Source organism: Falco cherrug, chromosome 8 (genome assembly GCF_023634085.1).
Source record: "Falco cherrug isolate bFalChe1 chromosome 8, bFalChe1.pri, whole genome shotgun sequence".
Lineage (NCBI taxonomy): Eukaryota > Metazoa > Chordata > Aves > Falconiformes > Falconidae > Falco > Falco cherrug.
In genome coordinates, this window is record NC_073704.1 from 48248309 (window position 1) to 48267752 (window position 19444).

Consider the following 19444-nt stretch of genomic DNA (forward strand, 5'->3'; position numbering starts at 1 on the left):
AGAAGTCCAATGTGATGAGCTAGAATGTTTTTGGTGTGCATACCTGAAGGAGTGCTTTTGGTTTTACTCCCGTGTGTCAATGGGGCAGTCATGGAGAATGGAGCATGCCGTACCGCAGAATCTTCCAAGTATTATTTGAGTCACTTCCATTCCTTTTTACTCTCTAGTTTGGGGTTTGGCCAAGGCTTCCTTTTCGGAAGGAATCTCTCGTAAAGTATGTAGGAAAATTATGCATTTATTTGGAGTGACTATTTGGGTCAGCTTGCATGGGTACATCATTACTCCTTTCTTCAAGAATTGTGTTGTTTTGGAGTGTGGGTCTTTCCTTTCACACAGCCATAATGTCATTTTTACTGCTTAAGTGAGGACGACATTATTAGAAGTCCTTCATCTGTGTAGTTTTCTCAACCCGATAGCAGTAGAGGAGCAGCAACACCCTCAAAGAGCAGCTGAGTTGACGAGTTCCTTCATCAACTTATTGCACAAAAAGAGTTCCACAGTTTGATCCTGCTTCAGACTCAGAGCCAGGAGTCTGGAGGAAGACTAAATCTTCTTGAAGTCGTATGTGCTCTGGAGAACTCTCTCTTTTGTCTTAGTCTCAGAGAATGGCTGGCCCAAAGCAACATCATGAGAGCCATCTTTGAGTTCTAGTTCATCCTGTGTGGCAAAAGCCAAACAAAAGCTCTTGGTTTCTGATGTCCATGTGAAGGATAAAGTTGAGTCTCTAAGTGTTCATGTGTTGAGGTGGTGTACAAATTCATTGCAGGGATATGTTGCATCTTCCTGTGGTGTGCGGTTCTTTGGGCATCAACATGAGAGGTGCCGCCTTGGGTTGCTTTTCTGAGAGTGGATTACTACAGGTTTACTAGTCTTTGTCATTACTTCTACTTGCTCATTGTTCCACCACGCTTATTGCACCATGCAGTGCTAGTCTTGAGTGCCATGATCTCCTGCCTTGTGTCATCTTTCCATGTACTGTAAAAACGGGGTGACTTGCTGTTCCCCGCACAGCCGTGTCTTGCCAGAGAACTGTTCGTCTTTGGTGTGTAGCCAAAGCAGAGCTAGTCTGCAGGAATGTGCTTCCTTTCTTCCAAGGGGAAAGAGTCTTCTCTGCTTGTGGACTGGGTAACACCTTCACTTGAAACCTGGGATGTTTATGACTCATTCTTGGAGCTGACGTTCTTTTCCCTGGATATAATCTTGGAGCTCTCCATGAAATCTTTCCACTTACTGGTACCTAGATTCACCAGTCCTTCAAAGCATTGGTATCATTTCCAGCCAGATGAAACTTTTTGGAGCTGCCGTGAGTTATTTAACTGACTAAACTATGAGCCAAGACCTCAGGCTTTGTCCTTTCCTTTTGAAAGGGCAACTTGTATGAATTTGCCTCTCGTGCTGTTGGAATTAACTGTAAAATAACCTGCATAATAAAATTAACTCTGTTAGCAGAGTGACTTAGACCCAGGCCACTCCATCTCTCATCATATTTATACAGCCTTCCAGAAAACTGCTTCATGGGCAGTTTTAATCCAAATGCCCACTCTGAAGATTTGTAGAAGCACCTTATGAGATTGAGTGACTGTGAAATAATACAGTACAGGCGGTTCAGCATTGAAGAATAGGGAAATGGCAGCGCATGTGTGTGTGGGGAAATCCTGAAATGTTGGAGCTCATAAAAGACTAAAATAGAAGTTCACAGGTGGTCATCAGGAGGTTGGCTGTGTTCTTGAAAGAGGTATCTATTGAGTGCAACTAAATATGCAAAACCCTCATCCAGCTAAGGAGTCTAGCTGAAAAACATTGAAAGCTAGCAAAGCTGGTAGAGGAGTGTCATACATTCTTGCCCTGTTCTTATGTCTCTGTATGCATCTGCATATTGGCACTGTGGGAAACAAGATACTGATTTAGGCAGATTTTAAATCAGTTGTAGGCCTGGATGCTTTCTGGTTTTCATCTGTTGCAAGAAACTAAACTGCTTATCATCTTTTCCAAATCTTACTTTGCTTCTACTGATTTATCTGTCTGCAGTTTAGGTACTACGGGTATGTTGTCCTTTTCATGGCGAGGGGACTGAGACACTTTGGACAGTTCTGCTGCTTTTTCCTGTCTAGAACAGAGGTATTTAATGGGCTTCCAGCTGCCCTTCACTGCAGGAAGCTCACGCTGGGTATCTGACTTCAAAGGAGTGCTGCCAACTCACCCATAAGGAATCCTTGTTTCCTATAAGACTTGCTTAACAAAACCCCAGGCAAAATTAGTAGCCTCCCTAAGGAATGTAACGATAGAGAGAAGATAAAATAATGGGTACAAATTTTATTAATGAGATATGGTGGAAACTGCTATATAAGATGCAAATGGTGGATTACATAACTGTGTGGTCGATACCTCAGTTTACCTTTAGAATCACACAGGACAAAGCCAGTAGCAAGAATTTGGTAATTCTTGGTATATATATGGGGGAATGTGTGTCTACAAATTAAAAAATGAAATAGTAAAATAGATATTGACAGCTTGAGTGTGAATAGTAAATTTCAGTAAATCATTGGGGAGGAATGTAAGTACTATGTCTTATCAAGTCCCACCTTGGCTCAAGCTGACAGCTCACCTTTTAATTCTTGGAAGGAAAGAAGGAAGCTCATTAATTTTGTATTGCTTTTGATTCAGCTTTATGTGCTGCTCTTGGCTCAAACAGCCAAAATAATTGTTCCCAAGATAAGGCTTACATACTTCACTTATCTGTCAGTAGTGTGCACTGGTTATTCTGGAAGATTTCACTGATTTTTTTTTTTTTTCTTACACTACTGCCAGTAATTTAGAGATATGTTAGTTGTTCGTGTAAATGACACACTAGATGTGGTTGCGAAAGACTTGGTTTTAATTTTTTTTTAAATCTAAAAGAACTCCTTGCTGTTTCCAGAATCCAAACATACAGTCAATATAAAATTGTTGTGGGGGGAGGGGGATTTGGAACTATTAGTCCAAAAAGTTACTTTTGTTGGAAAGGTATGTTGTAAGATCTCCAAAACATACATTTCCATATAGAGTCAAGCTTCTTGCAGCAGTTAAGGACTGAAGAAAATACTCAAGTATGGCCTATTTCATGCACATACTCAGTTCATATAGTGAATAATGTATTCTGTCACTCGTATTAAATTTTCAAGAAAATGTTACTTTGTTTTGGCTACAGTAGCATGACACTGTCCAGTAATGATAAATCAACTTTCATATGTAGTGTGACCAGTAAATGCATAACCCAAAGTGAAATGTACTTAAAACTTTAAGATCATTTTAACATTTTTTGGAGTCCAAAATACATGAATTTCCTTTAGAATTTTGTCAATTTCTTCTCTAGTGCAACTTTTCAGTTTTGGCCTTTCCTTGAAAATATTTTGTTGTTAACTTTTGCAGCATAGTCCAGCTGTGTGTGCTACTGATTGCTGTGGCCCCGCTCCATCGAGGCATTTAGACAACTAGGTATCGGCCACCTTAGATACCAGTGTGATTTCTCACAACTCTGAAAAATGTCTGGTCCCAAGCACAAGAAAGGACAACGTGTGTTCAAAAAAACCTGTAGCCACAAGTTTGGTCAATAGCTACTCATAAGAATTTACTGAATTTTCTTTGAAAGGCGTACAACAGGGCTGGGATAGCAGTATAACTTTGAAACTAAATAATTCACGCTATTTTTCACAAAGGCAAAATAGAAAGTGTTTTTGGGGTAAGCTACGAAAATCCTCAGAACATATATTATACACAAGGTTAAACTTGATAGTATGTAACACATACATAGTATGTAACACATAGTGAGCATGCAATATATATATACACACACATACTTCTGTAATGTCCATGTGTCAGTATCTGAAGATTAATTAGTGTTCATCTTCTCATGTCAGTTGGGGCTTGCACATAGAACTTGTGTTTTTTGAGGAGAGACAGTGCTTCAAGTGTAAGTAGAATACTGGTGTAGGAAGACTTGGGTGGAAAAAGTAATAAGCATGAAACAACTTCTAGAAGCAAAACCTGCTAATTCTGAGAGGTACCCAGTCTACATTTTGCCTATGCAAAAAGTCAGTCTCCTCTTTAGTGTCTTAATAAAGCTGACTGCATTTCTATTTCAAGTAGTTTAAACCACATTTTGAAAAGGTCAGATAATTTTTAGAAACATCATTGGAAACATTACTCTTACAGAAGAGTAGGAAAAGTCTTTAATATGAAAAAATACGTTTGGGCTTTTTTTGGAGGCATACTTTGTCATTCTGTGGGCATTGCATACTTGAAAAACAGTAGTGCTTATCCATGTAATGTACCCTGATCATGGTATTACCTCGGATGAGAAGCATTTGCAATTCAGACCTTGATGTTGGTTTTTTTTCCCCAGTTTTAAAGCACGTAAATTTAGCTTTTATTGAAATTAGTCAAGCATTATTTCAGGTATTGAAATATGTGAAATTTTCTTGGTACACAGATGAGCTATTGTTTGACACACATATAGGTTATATGCTTGGGAATAGTTCATATTTTTTTATGATCATTCAAGAAACAAGTAAAAATTGCCTTGTCCTTTTCTATTACCGTATTAAAATCATGGCACCTGTCTGCCACAAAGTTCTGTGTTTGCTGTGCTTGAAGGTGCAGGATTGAAAAAGTAGCTGCAGATTGATTCAGGAAATAAATCCATGGTCAGCTTGGTAAAACTTGCTCCATATCTATCAACAGTAGGTTCAGTAATGTGTGTGTCCTTGCACATCGGAAAGACACTTTTTTTTTTTTTGGAACAGTAGTTGATGTGAGTGGCAGAAACATAAACGATAGAAATTTCATCCTTTGCCTTTTACTGTTAATAAGCACCTTGCATGAGCTAGATCTTTTGTCCACAATCTGGAGATAAAATGGAAGGAACAGGTAAAAAGGAACAAGTGTATGCCTTGATCAACTGACAGTTTGTGAGTCCCCTGTGCTACCTGCTGCTCTGTGTTTCTACTGGACCATCTTTATTTAGCAAAAAAATTCTTAAGCCTGTAGTAGCGATAAACTAGTTCAAAGATTAATCCCTCCTGCTCTCTCGTCCATCAGTCAAATGTTTATTTAAATGGGACTGTTGTTGGAATAAATTTTTAAATGATACAGTAGCTGTCACTTTCTTAGCTATTGGGGACTATTCAGTGAATAAAGTAGTTATGGGAAACCATTTACAATGATTCTTTGAAGGTGTGTAGGTTTGAGGATGTATAGTGGTTATGCCTCCTAATTGGGTATATGCATTTTGGAAAATGATAGTTCCCAATAACTGTGTTTATGTACTGTGGACTCCCAGAGGGCACTAATATCCTCAAATTTTATAGTTTACTATGTCTGTCTGTAGCATGTAATTATATAGGTACGTATTACTCAGCCATTGTTGGACAGCCAGACATCTTTTGTTATTGCTGATGCAAGAGTGAACTTTTTTTTTTTCTTTTGTAAATATTAAAAAAACCCCAAACATTGGCACCCCTCTTCTGAAGGAAGCCATTAGCAGCTCTGTCAATAGGTCTGCACAGGAGGAATCCAAACGCAGAAGTGCAAGAGAGGCAAAGGGCAGCTAGCAAGAAAGCAGGATGCATGCTTCAGTGAATTGGTTTTGGTTTGCATTAGTACTTCTGACCAGGGCTACAAAACAAAGAGGTTTATTTTAACAACATGAAAATAAACGAGCCTGGCTTCATCAAAAACATTTTCATAGTAGGTCACTGACCCATAAGAGCTCATGGAAAAACAAATTTGGGTCTCATTTATGTAGACAAGAGGTTCTGTAACCACAGGATTCTTAAGCTTCTGAAAGCAATGGTTACAAAGCGAGTGGAATAACGACACTTCCACTACAATGTAACCATAATTCAGCTGGAATAGCTGATCAGCACTAACATTACATCCGAGTTTTTAAACATTATTCTTTCCTGTGTCTTGTTTGATTTTAGCTGTTTTTTATACTTGATGAAGATTTATGGGAGTATTTGCTTAAGCAAAACACTTAAGGATTAAGCAGTCATCTGCTCCAGGATCTGTAGGAAATACTTAAAGGCCTGTGTTACTGTTGGGTAAGAACTGCTGCATCACTGGTCTGGAATAGTTTGGATAAACTTGGTTTAGCTTTAATAATTCTATCAAAAAGGTTTGGCTTCTTTGAGCTTCCTCATATTAGAAGGATTATACTGCTTGCCATCTTAGAAATACTGTAAGTGTTATTGGCTGAATTTCATGCTGTGGAGCACAGCAATCCTTAAATAATCTTGTTCCTGAGTGAAATGATGATGAATTCAAAGTACTTAACATCTTTCGATTCTCAGACAGTATATGAATATGTAGTTTTTGAAGCTTTTCTGTCATTGGTCAGACCAGTGCAGTCTTGATCTTGCTTTTCCTCTGGCACAATTGCATTTTAACTGTGTCCATTGAACTGGATCTCACCTGAAGCTGCAGCTTTTCATCTAGAACAGAGCAAATTCCTGTTGGCTTGTTAACTTTGTTAGCATTATGTTTTCATTTGCTTGGAGATGATCTCTTATCTAGATCTTCCCCTTGGTCTCAGGGTGTTACAGCGTGAAGATCACAGGAAGAAGAGAGAAGATTCTTGGGTTCATGCAGATGTTATGGATATTACATATGAATTTTATTTTTTGTTTTTGAGAGTTCTGAGCAGGATAGGTGTGAGGCAGTATATTAGGAATACAAGAGAGATATGGGAACTGCACTTCAGAAAAACTGATGCCTGGCATTTGAAAACTTGCTGGGAAAGTGGAGATGGATCAGAGGTAATTATCACAGAAATTGGGTGTGCCTAGTTTTTAGATAAGAGCTGCTTTAATGACAGTGGATTTTTGTGGCTGTTTACCCCTTGTAGCTTCCTAGTTAGAAAATGTCTTTTGAATGAGTTGTTATAGGTAATTCCCACAGGCTTGTGACAAAGCAGTCACAAGAGCTGCATTTTTGTTCTCAAATTTAAGTCAAATGTATAGTGTGCTTTTTGTTCCACTTAATTATTTTTTTATATTCATTCTGTTGGCTTTGGAGGATTTACCCTTTGTTAGGCATCCAGTTTGATTTCAGGCAAGAGATGATTCCACTAGTCTTCCTTTTTTAATAGTTCTGCTTGGCACGTGTCCTGGGGAGGAAGCAGCACCACATCACCACAGAAGCATTCTTTACTGTATATGGAGAGGCGTGGTGAGCCAGGCTGGTATCGAGTTATTAAAACAGATCAAATAGGAAGAGCATTCTATTTCTTCGGGTAAAAATTGCAATAATAGTTACACTTGCAAGTTTTCTTGCTAATTATTCACAGCTATTTCTGACTTCTGGAAATGGTTAGTTTGATTCACATAAACTTTGAACACTAATCAGCAGGGGCAACATGGCATGGAGATGTGAATGTTAAAATTTCCTTTGTGATTTCTTCTTAGGGTTTCAGCCTTGACCTGGAGAGATTACTCTCTGGTGTAAGAAAATGGTTTTACCATGTCTTTTTTACTCTTACTGCCTGTATGAAAACTGATGAACTATTAAAAATGGTGGATGTTTTAGGGATACTGCAATAGATTTTATTCCTTGGGTAAAAGTCTATTGTTTTCATGTAGTCTGTGGGGAAATAATGAGAAAGTTACTATTTTTTTTTTCTCATTCTGTATTATGGTTTAGAATATATAAAAAATAGGAAGATTTTATGTGAATTCCTGATTTTTTAAATATATATATTTGAAAAAAGAGAGCAGAAACAGATGACTTCTGCAGAGACCTTCTCTATGTTTGACGGTTTACTGATTAAGCTTTTTTTTTAGTTTTGAATGATAGTTAAGAAAAAATTAAATTCTTGTACACTAAAGGCTGATAAAGGCAGATATAAACTACTATCCTGCATGAATGTCACTGATAAGTTTTATAAGTATGCTACTGGGTTAAGAGATTGTCCGTATACTTTTGCTTGCTATGTCTGGTTTTACAGGATTTACTTGCTGTTGACATTGTCATTAATAAATGCTCTCTGATACTTAAGATTTTCTATTCCTTTCTTCAATTAAGTTGGTACCAAGACTTCTGTCCATTTCTGTCTGATGTAAGGTGTTGATGTCAGTCTTTAATGCATACGTTTTATGCATTAAATTATTAGGCCTCTTTTGTTTCTTCATGTTGGTTTTGGGAAAATGTTGACACTTAGATCTGTTCCTCATACTTCTTTTTTTTGTGCCTATGTTATTAGCTTCTTCCTAGCCTGAGGACATCTGTGTGTAATGGTTACATACTGCCTTTACCCTCCATCTTAATGTCTGGGTTTTTTGTATGAAGAGATTCTAACAAAAAAAAGGAAAAAAAAGGAAAAGAAAAAAAAAGGTATTATAGAGCTGCCAGTTTGTATGCTGCTTCTTTGTACAAAGCAATGTAGTCCTGCTTCTCATAGAGGGTAGATAATCTTTTTAAGTCTAATGAAAGGTTACTAATAAAGGTTATTACTTCTGACAGCTTTGAAAACGTGAACCAGGACCACCCAGTCTGCTATGTTTGTAATAAAGGATCTCAAGCTTTTGTAAACAGTTTTCCTTCAAAAAACAGCCCCTTAGTGACATGGAGTAGTATCTCTCACAGGTTTTGGAAAAGCTTCTGTACTATCATGTCACGTAAATAAAGTAGTTCATGTATTCGACACCGTAATCCTGTAATATGGTTGTATTGGACTTCCTTCTAGCAACCTTATTGAAATTCCATTATATATTGTCTGGCTTTATTTCCTAGTGTAGTAATATAAAGAGGTGCTGACAGAAAGTAATGGATGAGTTTGACTTTTTTTAATGGCTGCTGCATCTTGAATGTTTTCCCTTATAGAAAGGAAGTGATACAAAGCAAAGGAAGAAGTTACATTAATGACCACAACATATTTCTTGATACTAATAGGATTTACTGGTGAAACCATTGAATGAAATTGGCTGTGCTTCTGCTTTACTGCTTCCCAAGCCAGTGCTGTTTAAAAGAGTAAACTTAGTAACTCCTTAGAGTTCAGTAACTCCTGTCTTTCTGAGTGTCCTGTTATGCATTAATTAATTTTTTTTGCTTCTTAGTTATACCCAAGCTTGTGATGTAACCGCTTCTCCCTTAAAGTAGCTCTCAGTAACTACTTCAACTACATCATATTCCCTGAGGCTGTTCTCCGAGGACAATGCTATAGAGCTCTTAATAACAAAGGAGAAAAAGCTATCTTGTTTGTTGCCAAAAATGAGAACCAGATGTTCTTAGTGTGAAATAAAATAAATGACCAAATTGGAGAGTGAACCCAAAGTTACTTGGATAATTTCTGGATATTAAAGGCTGCATACCAGGACTGCTCCCTTAAACCTACCTGGTTTAAAAATTTAGGAACACTGTAATTTTGATATTTTTTTGGTTTGTTTTTTTTGTTGGAGAATGAGTTGTATAATAGGTAGTAATGTGAATATAGATGTTAAATCAAACTTGAAAGTTGTTGAACTTCTGTGGAAACGAACAGAGTGCTATTTATTTCATGACAAATATGCCGTACTTTGATTTGGTAGTAAAGCTGTCGATGCTCAGTAGAAAAGCAGACACAGAATGTGGAGGCCAATGGGTATCACACATTCATGGGGCTAAAACTAGGTAATTGCTACATTCAGAGAGACAGTAATAAAACTGACAGTTTATATCATAGCCTGTGTATCAACTTAAATTTCTGGGTGGTGGTGTGTGTTCAGTAATATGCAAGAATACTGTTAGTAAATATAATACTGCAAGACATTTTCAATTGAAAGTGAAGATGCGTGTAAGAGCTTTTTGTTGTGAGATCTTCTAGTAGAAGCCAGGTCCCTTCCTTTTTCCTCCATAGCTATGTAAATCTGGTGATTTCTGCTCATGCCTTGAATATTTGCCATTTGCATGAAGCATGTTTTACTGATGTTATGGCATTCAAAATTTTCAAACCAAGTCAGTAGCATAATGAGAAATCAAATTGCCTTGGAAAATTGCACAATTTCCCAAGTTTGAATAAATAAAACTTGCATTGCTTTTACATTGGGCTTTTATATGGATTAATACTCTGTGGGTAGGAGGTGAGTGACTCTCAGAGGCTTTGAAAAGAGCATGGAGGAAATTTCTCATGTAGTTAGTGGCTGTGTCCTCACTGTAGCTTTGCAGAAAAGGAGGCTCTTTTCCAACTATACTGATCGTGCCTTTAATATAGATTAGATTTAGCTCCTGTTTGCTTTTCTTGCGAGTGGAACTTCATGAGACAACAGTACCCAAGCTGGATGCAACCCTTCCAATTGTGTAAACATGAGGGATGCAGCTGAAGCCAGCACCCCAAAGAAAGTTTTCTGTCCAGGAAAACATGATCTCTGTCCTGAAAACAACTTGAACGTTTTCCTGTAAAAATCAAGGTTCTTTACTTATCCAGCAGTTATTCATAAGCCAAGAAAAGGAATAAAGCGAAAATATAATAAAGGAAAAAATAACTTGTGTGAAGTGTAGGTCTTTTCCTCCATTTATTTCATAGAACGATCCTGGTAAGTCTTCAGCCTACCTTTAGGCTGGTAGCGTTGTCTCTTTCCAAGCTCCAGTGGTTGTTTCTTACTCTGTTTTTTAATAGTCAGGGGAATCTTATTAGCTAAGTTTCTCCTATCCCAGCTTCAGAGAGAGGAAGAAATACTGTTAGTCTGGTTGGAGCCAGGAAGGTAGGAATTTCACAGTTAATAACTTCATTGTTTTTTTAGGGGCCCTTGATAGTCTGTGATTGACATTGAGGTTGTTTCCCTCTATCCTTTTGCCTTCAGGACATAGGAACCCTCAAATGGGAAGTAGGCTGAGGGAGGAAAGGGAGAAACTGGCACTTGTTATATATATGGGCAAAATATTTTTGGGAGGTGAAAGGGAGTGTTTCTCCTTTGTTGAAACAGTGTGTTTGATGCTATATGTGGCTGCTGTAAAGAAAACAACAATAAACTGGAGGACAATGTTGCATGTATACTTCTCATGACTTGTAAAGGTCAGAAATTCTTGATGTCTTCATTTTAGGCCATCAGAATACTAAAGCAAGAAAATACAGTTTGTAAGATGATAAAGCTGTGAAGTATAGACATGTATCTTTATATTATATGAGAATCGAAGTCAGCATCCGATGTAACTGGGAGGAGCAAAAGAGCTTACTTGGAGACATGAGGGTATCAGCTGGGGCACAAGAGCTTTGGCTGAAACAAAATGAGAAGGAAGTAATGTTCATAGAAATGTATGCATAGGTATGTGGAAAAGCATGCATTGCCCATATACATATGTCTTTATATACCTATCTCTTGATTGCAACTGTAATTGTGAATCTTTTACTTTGCTCCTTGATGTACAAATAGGCTTTTTAAGCCTTACATTGGGAACCCGTTGAATTTGTGCAGCAGGCAAACCTCACAGTCTAAAGAGGTGCTGCAGGAATGCTTTGAACAGAAGCTTAAAATCTACATTTGTATTGTTTAGTATAAAATAAATTTTCTAGTATTGAATTTAAATTGTTTCCTGGTGAAACTGAACAGAAAAAAGAGCTGTACCAAAAGCCAGAAGATAGTGGCCATATTAGCTTGGACCCGAAATGTGAGTAAGCCAGTATCATGTCTCCAGTTGACACTCTCTAAGGAAGAGCAGAGGAAGAAAAAGCAAATACATAAATTGCATTGTGGCAGAGATCACTTCAATCATTAATTGGGCCTTTGTAATGAATATTACTTAATATTTTTTCTTAATTATTGTTCTTCTATACCCACATAAACTAGCAACTAATGATACACGGCCAGTTGTTACACAATTTAACTGCATGTTGTTTGGGGAAATTAAGTCCATTTGTTTTTTGAAGGTACCACCACCAACATTCATTATTTCCAAGTTGGGTTTTTTTTTTCTGGTATTACAAAAGATGAGAACAACTATTTCTTATCACCTTCCCTTGATTCATAATTATACAGACCTTTACTGTATTCTCCCTCTGCGCTTTTCCTCGTGAGGAGTCTCTGTCTACTAAGTTGTTCCAGTATGGAAGCTACTTTTTAGCTTTGATCATCCTTGCCATCTTTCTCTGAACCTTATGGGATCCTTTTTGAGGTGGAAATTCCAAAAGTTTTCAGTCCTCCACATGTGCATACACCATGGATTTACACAAATAGTCATCTTATCTGTTACTCTTCTAATAATTTCTAACACTTGCTTTATGAACTGCTACAGAGCAGTAAGTTGATATTTTCATGGGTCTGCTTCCTGGGAAGTGATTTTCAGGTTGGAGATTGCTGTTATATGCATGAACTTAAAAATCTGTTTCCTTGAATATATGTTAAGTTTTACCTGTAATGAATTACATATGTCAGTTTGCCATTTGGGCACTAAATACAATTAGTTCTTTCTGGAGTTTGTCATCAGCCTTCGTATCACCAACAAATTGTGTCATCCCTTACACCTCCAGCTTTTCAGGTCACCTATGAGTATGCTGAACAGTTTGGGCCCTCATAGGAGTACCTTTTTTTTTTTTTTTTTCTTCTGATGGTAAGCTTCTTAGTCTTTCCGGTTCCAACTGTAGTTGATACCTGTAATAACAGCATCTGGCAGATCTAAGTATTAGCTGAGTAACCGATTCCGATTGCTCCTGTGAAGTACAGTTAACAGGTTAGAAAGCAGAGGAAGGGTTAAAAATACTTGCTTTTGTGTGCCTGAATCCAGCTTGCAGCCCAGCACCTGTAAAAATCTTGAGTGACTTTAGCTGCAACATACAGTCCCTGATGATGCTGTGGAAGACTCTGGTCATCTTTGGGCAGGAATAGGCAAGTCTCTTGGATTTGAAGGTTGTTTTTTGTTTGTTTTTTTCTTTTTTTTTTTTTGTTTTGTGATTTCTTGGTCTTTTTTGCAGCTTTTTCTCTCCATCCAAGTTCTCTTTTTTTTTTTTCCCCTGTCCATTTTTTAGTAGTTTAGTACTGTTTCAGAAAAGTAGCCCTTTTAACCAGACTGTTAACAGCAGGTAAGTCTCAGTGTGTAGCTCACCAGTTTCATTCAAAGAAATATTTAGTTATCTTCTTGGAGGCAGTCTATCATTGTATTTGTTTTGTTTCATGTCTATTTTATGTCTGCCTTGAAAATAATGTCATGCAATATCCAGAATAATAGTCAAGAAGTAACCTGAGAAATATATCTTAGCAAGACATCAGCATTATTTCATTTCTGCAGCATTAAAGGGAGGAGTTACTCTTCTTTTATGAAAAAGCCATGGGCACATTTAGCAGGTATGAAGTTTTCTTACCTAAAGCTGTAATCCGTAACTATTGTAGTGGGCAGAGAGATTATGTATATATATGATGTTACAGGCATTATTATATATCATGTTAAAAGTTTTATAGAAGTTCTTCTGCAATACCCCAGCACTTCATACACTGAAGTGTGTATTCCTGTGTAAGAGCATTAGAAGAGCTGAAGCACTTACATGCCTGGTTCAGTATGAGGGATTTTAAGGCCATGAAATCATATTGTATTCAGACATAATTAAATTCTAGATAAGCTTATACCCTGGACTGAATTTTTCACTTTACTAAGCAATCTAAGTTACTAAAAGTGTACCAACGAGGGAGCTTGGTGGAGGAGCTCACCAAGCCACCCCATCATTTACCAGCAGCCCTGGCAGACTGGGGAGGTGCCAGCAGACTGGAGGTTAGCCAACGTGATGTCCATGTACAAGAGGGGCAGGAAGGAGGATCCAGGGAACCAGAGCCCTGTCAGCCCGACCTCGGTGCCGGGAAGGTGATGGAGCAGATCATCCCCAGCACCATCACACGGCACGTGCAGGACACCCAGGGGATCAGGCCCTGCCTGACAGCCCCAATCTCCTGCTACGAGCAGCTGCCCGGCCTGGTGGGCGAGGGAGAGGCTGTGGCTGGTGTGTCCTGGGCCTTAGTGAAGCCTCTGACACCGTCTCCCACAGCATCTCCTGCAGCCACCGGCTGCTCATGGCTGCCCGGGGGGCTCTGCGCTGGGGTCAAAGCTGGCTGGGCGGCCGGGCCGGAGAGCGGTGGGGAATGGAGTCACATCCCGCTGGCGCCGGGCACTCGGGGGGTTCCCAGGGCTCAGGGCCGGGCCCGTCCCTTTAACATCTTTACCGAGGGGCTGGGCGAGGGGACGGGGCGCACCCCCAGGCGGGTTGCAGGGACACCAGGCTGGGGGACAGCTGATGTGCCGGGGGCAGCAGGCTCTGCAGAGGGACCTGGGCAGGCCGGGCCGAGGGGCCCAGCCCAGCTGGAGGAGGTTCAACAAGGCCGAGTGCCGGGTCCTGCCCCGGGGGCACGACAGCCCCCCCAGCGCTGCGGGCTGGGGCAGGGGGCTGGGAGCTGCCCGGCGGGGAAGGGGCTGGGGGGGCTGGTGGCCAGCTGGGCAGGAGCCAGCAGCGTGCCCGGGTGGCCAAGGAGGCCAGCAGCACCCTGGCTCGTAGCTGGGGCAGCGTGGCCAGCAGGGCCAGGGCAGTGCCCGTCCCCCTGTGCTCGGCACTGGTGAGGCCGCCCCGCGAACCCTGGGTTCGGGTTTGGGCCCCTCACGGCCAGAGGGACATGGAGGGGCTGGAGCGTGTCCAGAGCCGGGCACGGGGCTGGGGAAGGGGCTGGGGCACAAGTGCTGGGAGGGGCGGCGGGGGGAACTGGGGGGTTTAGTCTGGAGAAGGCTCCGGGGGGACCTTATCGCTCCCCGCAGCTGCCTGACAGGGGCTGTAGGCAGGGGGGTCGGTCTCTGCGCCAGGTAACAAGTGACAGGACAAGAGGAAACGGCCTCAAGTTGCACCAGGGGAGGTTTAGGTTGGAGATTAGGAACAAATTCTTCACAGAAAGGGTGGTCAAGCCTTGGACCAGTCTTGTCCAGGGAGGTGGTGGAATCACCATCTCTGGAGGTGTTTAAAGAAGACATATATGTGGCACTTAGGGACAGAGTTTAGTGGTGGCCTTGGCAGTGCTGGGTTAATGGTCGGACCTGATGATTTCAAAGGTCTTTTCCAACCTAAATGATTCTTTGAATGTTTTATAATAATTTCAGAAGAAATAGTAGTTCACTTCTGTAGTGAATTCCTGCATACAGAAATAGTTTTTTAGCCTTTACCATTTACTGCTCCCTAAACTTTCTCCAACAGAAGCATAGGTGAATATGCATTTGAGTCTAGCGAGAGGACATTGTGCTTGTGTGGATGCCTTGGAGGTGACTGATGTACGGACTCCTGGAAGCCCATTGCTTACATGTTGAGAACTATCGTGTGCGGTTGGCGGGTTGGTCAGCTTTTATGCATCACTTAGGGGGACTTGAGGAACAGACTAAGAAAACAGAATCTGCAAAGTTTAATTTCCCCTGCATAGTCGTGGTTAAAGTAATCTGGAAGATGGAGGGAGTTGAAGTGTGTGGAGGTTGTTGACTGTAGAGTCAGCATGTGTCTAATCAGACTTAATAAGTTTTACTCAATGCAGGTATTGCCAGAACTGATATGACTCCTGGAGAGCCTCTCTGCACAGTTCTTCAGCTTCCAGGAGGTTTTATTGGTCTGGACTCCATGCTGTGCACATCCAGGGTTGCTTCTTTCTGATCCAGCGCTGGAGCTCATTTGTTCTGTGGCATTAGATGATTATGCATCATTCCGCCCAGTGCTCTGAATTCCTGGAATACTTTGCAGGTCTTATTAGCTGTAAAACATCCAGTTCAAAATACTTCAGAGACTGAACAGCTGCTTTCTCATCCAGCAGTCCCAGGTCAAATAACCTGGACCAGATCTTGTCTGGCTCTGTGCTCCAGATTACTTCCTTCCTCTGGGTGTACCTCAGTACATACCTTGGTATGGTGGTGGTTGGTGCTGTGTGTGCAGACATGTGCTGATTGTATGGTGGATGTGTTTCTAACACAAAAGAAGAGGATCAGAGTTTTTAGTTGTAGTGTGCTATGAGTCCCAGGTGGCATTCCTAGTTTGAACAGTGCAAAGGATTTGGTGTGACAATCAAAATCTGACTGATTTTGCTCATGAGAAAACATAAATTATGTTTTCTTTATTTTTAGTCTGCTGTTCAGGTTCACAAAACTAATGTGTCATTCCATCACGACGTAGCTAGTTGTAGTTGCAAAAATGGCTTGGCTTTTATATCCAATTTCCAGATATCACATCTTGATGTTATTTCTATTTCCAATCACTAATTTTAAATCCGGTTTTGTTAATATAGTGCAGTCATAAGAACAGTGTCCACAAAATCATTTTACAAGATTTTTGGCTCACTTTGTTTATGAACTTTTTGCAGACCATTTTTGTTTTATTGTAATAATATATGGCCTTACCTTTTCCAAGGTATTTGTTAAGAAATCAGAAATACAGTTCTAATTAGAATTAAACACCTGGCAGGATTAAGATTTAGGCAGTAACATGATAGTGAAAGGCTCTTACAGGTAACAGGCTTAGGCAAGCATAGGGTATTTCTATACTGCTTTTTGGGTCCTTTCCTGTGTGAAGGGGCTGCTGCACAACAGATTTCTTAAAGTGTGCTCAGCCTGTGCTTTGAAGTTCCCCTTAGCAACAGCTATGTTAGAGCTTGCCCTGCCTTGTGGTGGCATTTCTAATGTTTGCTTCACCTTGCACTTGGAAGTTTCCTGATCTGTCCTAGAGTTTACCGATAGATGAGGATAAACAGAAGTTCTTGTCAAATGGTGTGGTGGAACTATTCCACTACATCTCATTTGTGTTTGGTACTTCTCTGTCAAACTGGAGGAAGCAGTGCTCATAAATGGCCATTCAGAACATTTGCTCTTTTCAATAAATAATTTTTAATTACTTCTATGTCTTTTTTACAAAACTTACACACATCCAGTCCTGTACTTCTGTATTGAGACTTTTCTTAACAGCCTTTCTTTCAAGTCCAAGTAAGAGAAATTAGAAGTAATTGGGATTTTTTCCTAGGCTGTTGGTGGCTTTCTTGCACAAAATAAATATAAGCATATTAAATGTATCCTATATCAAGTATGTCTAAGTTTATATGAGGTGATCTAGTCTTATGTTTAGGTAAGTATTGCAGTAGAAGTTATTTAAATACAGTAGGTGATGTTCAAGAGAAGCAAACCCCTGTTCATTCCCAGAGTTTCCCTGTGAGTCAAATTATGTATAAATTACTTTTGGCAGATTCCAATTTGAAGTAGATCTTAGGAAGTGATAGAAGGGGTGTTGGGAGAGTCCCATAGCTTGAACCAAGACATCAGTAGTCATGGGCTCTTCAAATGCTTCTTGTTACCTCAGATTTGCTTAGTTATAAATTACTAACGTAGCCTTCCTTTACTAGCAGCAGCCTTTGTTTGTGGCACATGTATTGTGCACTAATAATGTTTTGAGACAGTATCAGATGCAGTGCAGTGCAGGAGCACTAACCTCTATTGATGGGTTATTTTGAAAATCAAGCTTACATGAGTTAAGGCAAAGGAAGAATGTCATTATGTTACTGGTCTTGTTAGATGGATTTTGCTTGCTTACTGCTGCGGTATAAAAACATCAACATGTCATTTGTAACAATATAACATTAAAAATATTCGTTTAGACCAATATGAAATACTTAGTGCTAGTGAACAGTAGGTCTCAATGTGGGCTTTTCAAAAGCATCCTTGTGTGAACTTGACTTCATATGATATTTGAAAGAAAAACAGTACTATGGTAGTGTCAGGAGAAAATCTTAAAATGCTTAGGAATGTTTAAAAGGGCAACTGAGAACTCGGTTCTTTATGCATCACAGGTAGGGCAATGTTAACCCATACAAATAATAGGAAATAACTTATAATATTTGATCATCTGGATTATTTTGATAATAATTTAGGGATTTTTTTTTATATTAGCTTTTTTCCTCAATGAAGTCGTTTGTTTCACTGCAAATTGTAAATGTTAGACCTCTGAAGTTACAAACTGTAACACTGAAAATACAACTTTCTGTTAATACATAGGCTGTCTTGTCTGCTTGTTGGTGTGGAGCCTCTTATTCTAGAAGCATTCTGATTTTGCTTAGTTTCTGTGGCTTAAAACAATGAGGATGAAGTCAACATTTGTGGAAGCCTTGCAAGTAGACATAAGAATATTCTTAAAATATATTCCTTGGATGTTGCTTTGAGATAAGTCAGATAACTTTAGGATTGACAGTGGATAAGTGCATGTACACTGTGAGAGCTTAAATGATTATCGGATGTGGTAATAAATGTTAGGCAACTGTGGAAGAGATGCATTTCACTGGCAGTTTTTTCATTCCAATTGATAAACAAGTTCAACATGTTTATTGTTTCTCAAGAATTAGTGGTACTCTTGTTGAATGAGGATGGAACTGAAGAATGCTAAGCCCTGTATTTTCATAAGAATGTTTTTTGTTGTATTTCATCCTGCTCAGTAGATAACTATTCTAGAATATAAACATACTTACCTGAAAAAGTGAATTTGAGGATTAAGTAGCACATTACTATAAACCTTTAAATTAAACAAGGTGAAGATTAAGTTTAATTAGTTATAAAAGTGTGAAATTTCACATGGGTAAGGGAATCAGGTTAAAAATCTTCCCATGCATTTTCCCAAATGTAAGCCAGTGCTTAATATCTCTCATGTTGTTGTTGAGTGTTTCATGTACTGGTTTGTTCGTTTATCTCAGAAATGTGACTGGGTAGTTGGTAAAAGCACTGTAGAATAACCATTTTTTGTAGCTGTTTAAGTGAGCATGTGGCGTGTGGCATAACATTTAGGCTCTCTAAGCAAGCTTGCAAAAGCAGCCTTTGATCTGTTCTAGGTGTCAGAAAGAGAAGTTAATACTCCCCTCTCACCGTCAGCCCTTTATCTTGCAAGACATGTTCATATGATGAAAAGTCTGCTGTATGAAAACCCCACAACATTAGTTTGTTGTCTGAGGAAGGCCTTGAATTTAAAAAAGTAATCTTGAATTCTGATAGTCAAGTTACTCTGTATGGAAGAAGACTGGAAACTGGATATTGGGTGCTAAGTGTCAGTAGATTTCCAAAAGTTCTAGGCGTATTCTGAGATCAAAATCTTAACAAAAATAGATCTGTTATCAAAGTGAACTTTAAAGGTAGATTGGGAACATAGGGGGCATAAATACAGGTATGTATATGAACGTATATGTGAAGTCAGCTTCCTATTTAGAATAGTGGAGGTGTATGTAATTAATTAGGTCAACTTTATGATGTAAATTACATTCATTAGGACTGTGAAAGGAAGCAACTATTTATTGTCAGACAACAGGAAAAGGATTGTAGAAAATTTTTTTCTTTGCAGAATCTAAAAGCAGTTCTATTTATGAGTTGCGCATTTTACGAAGAAGAGAAAGCTTAGGCTAGGCTGAAGTAACTTGTTACAGCCTATTTCTTACAATTGGCCAGTTGTGGTCATCAGTTTAAAACTTTA

General features: G+C 39.4%; 1 protein-coding gene across 1 annotated transcript in view; it reads left to right on the top strand.

Moving 5' to 3' along the window:
* The window catches only part of SLIT3 (slit guidance ligand 3), a 531568-nt gene that overhangs the window by 32984 nt on the left and 479140 nt on the right, over nucleotides 1-19444 (top strand). The gene's annotated exons all lie outside the window — the stretch shown is intronic.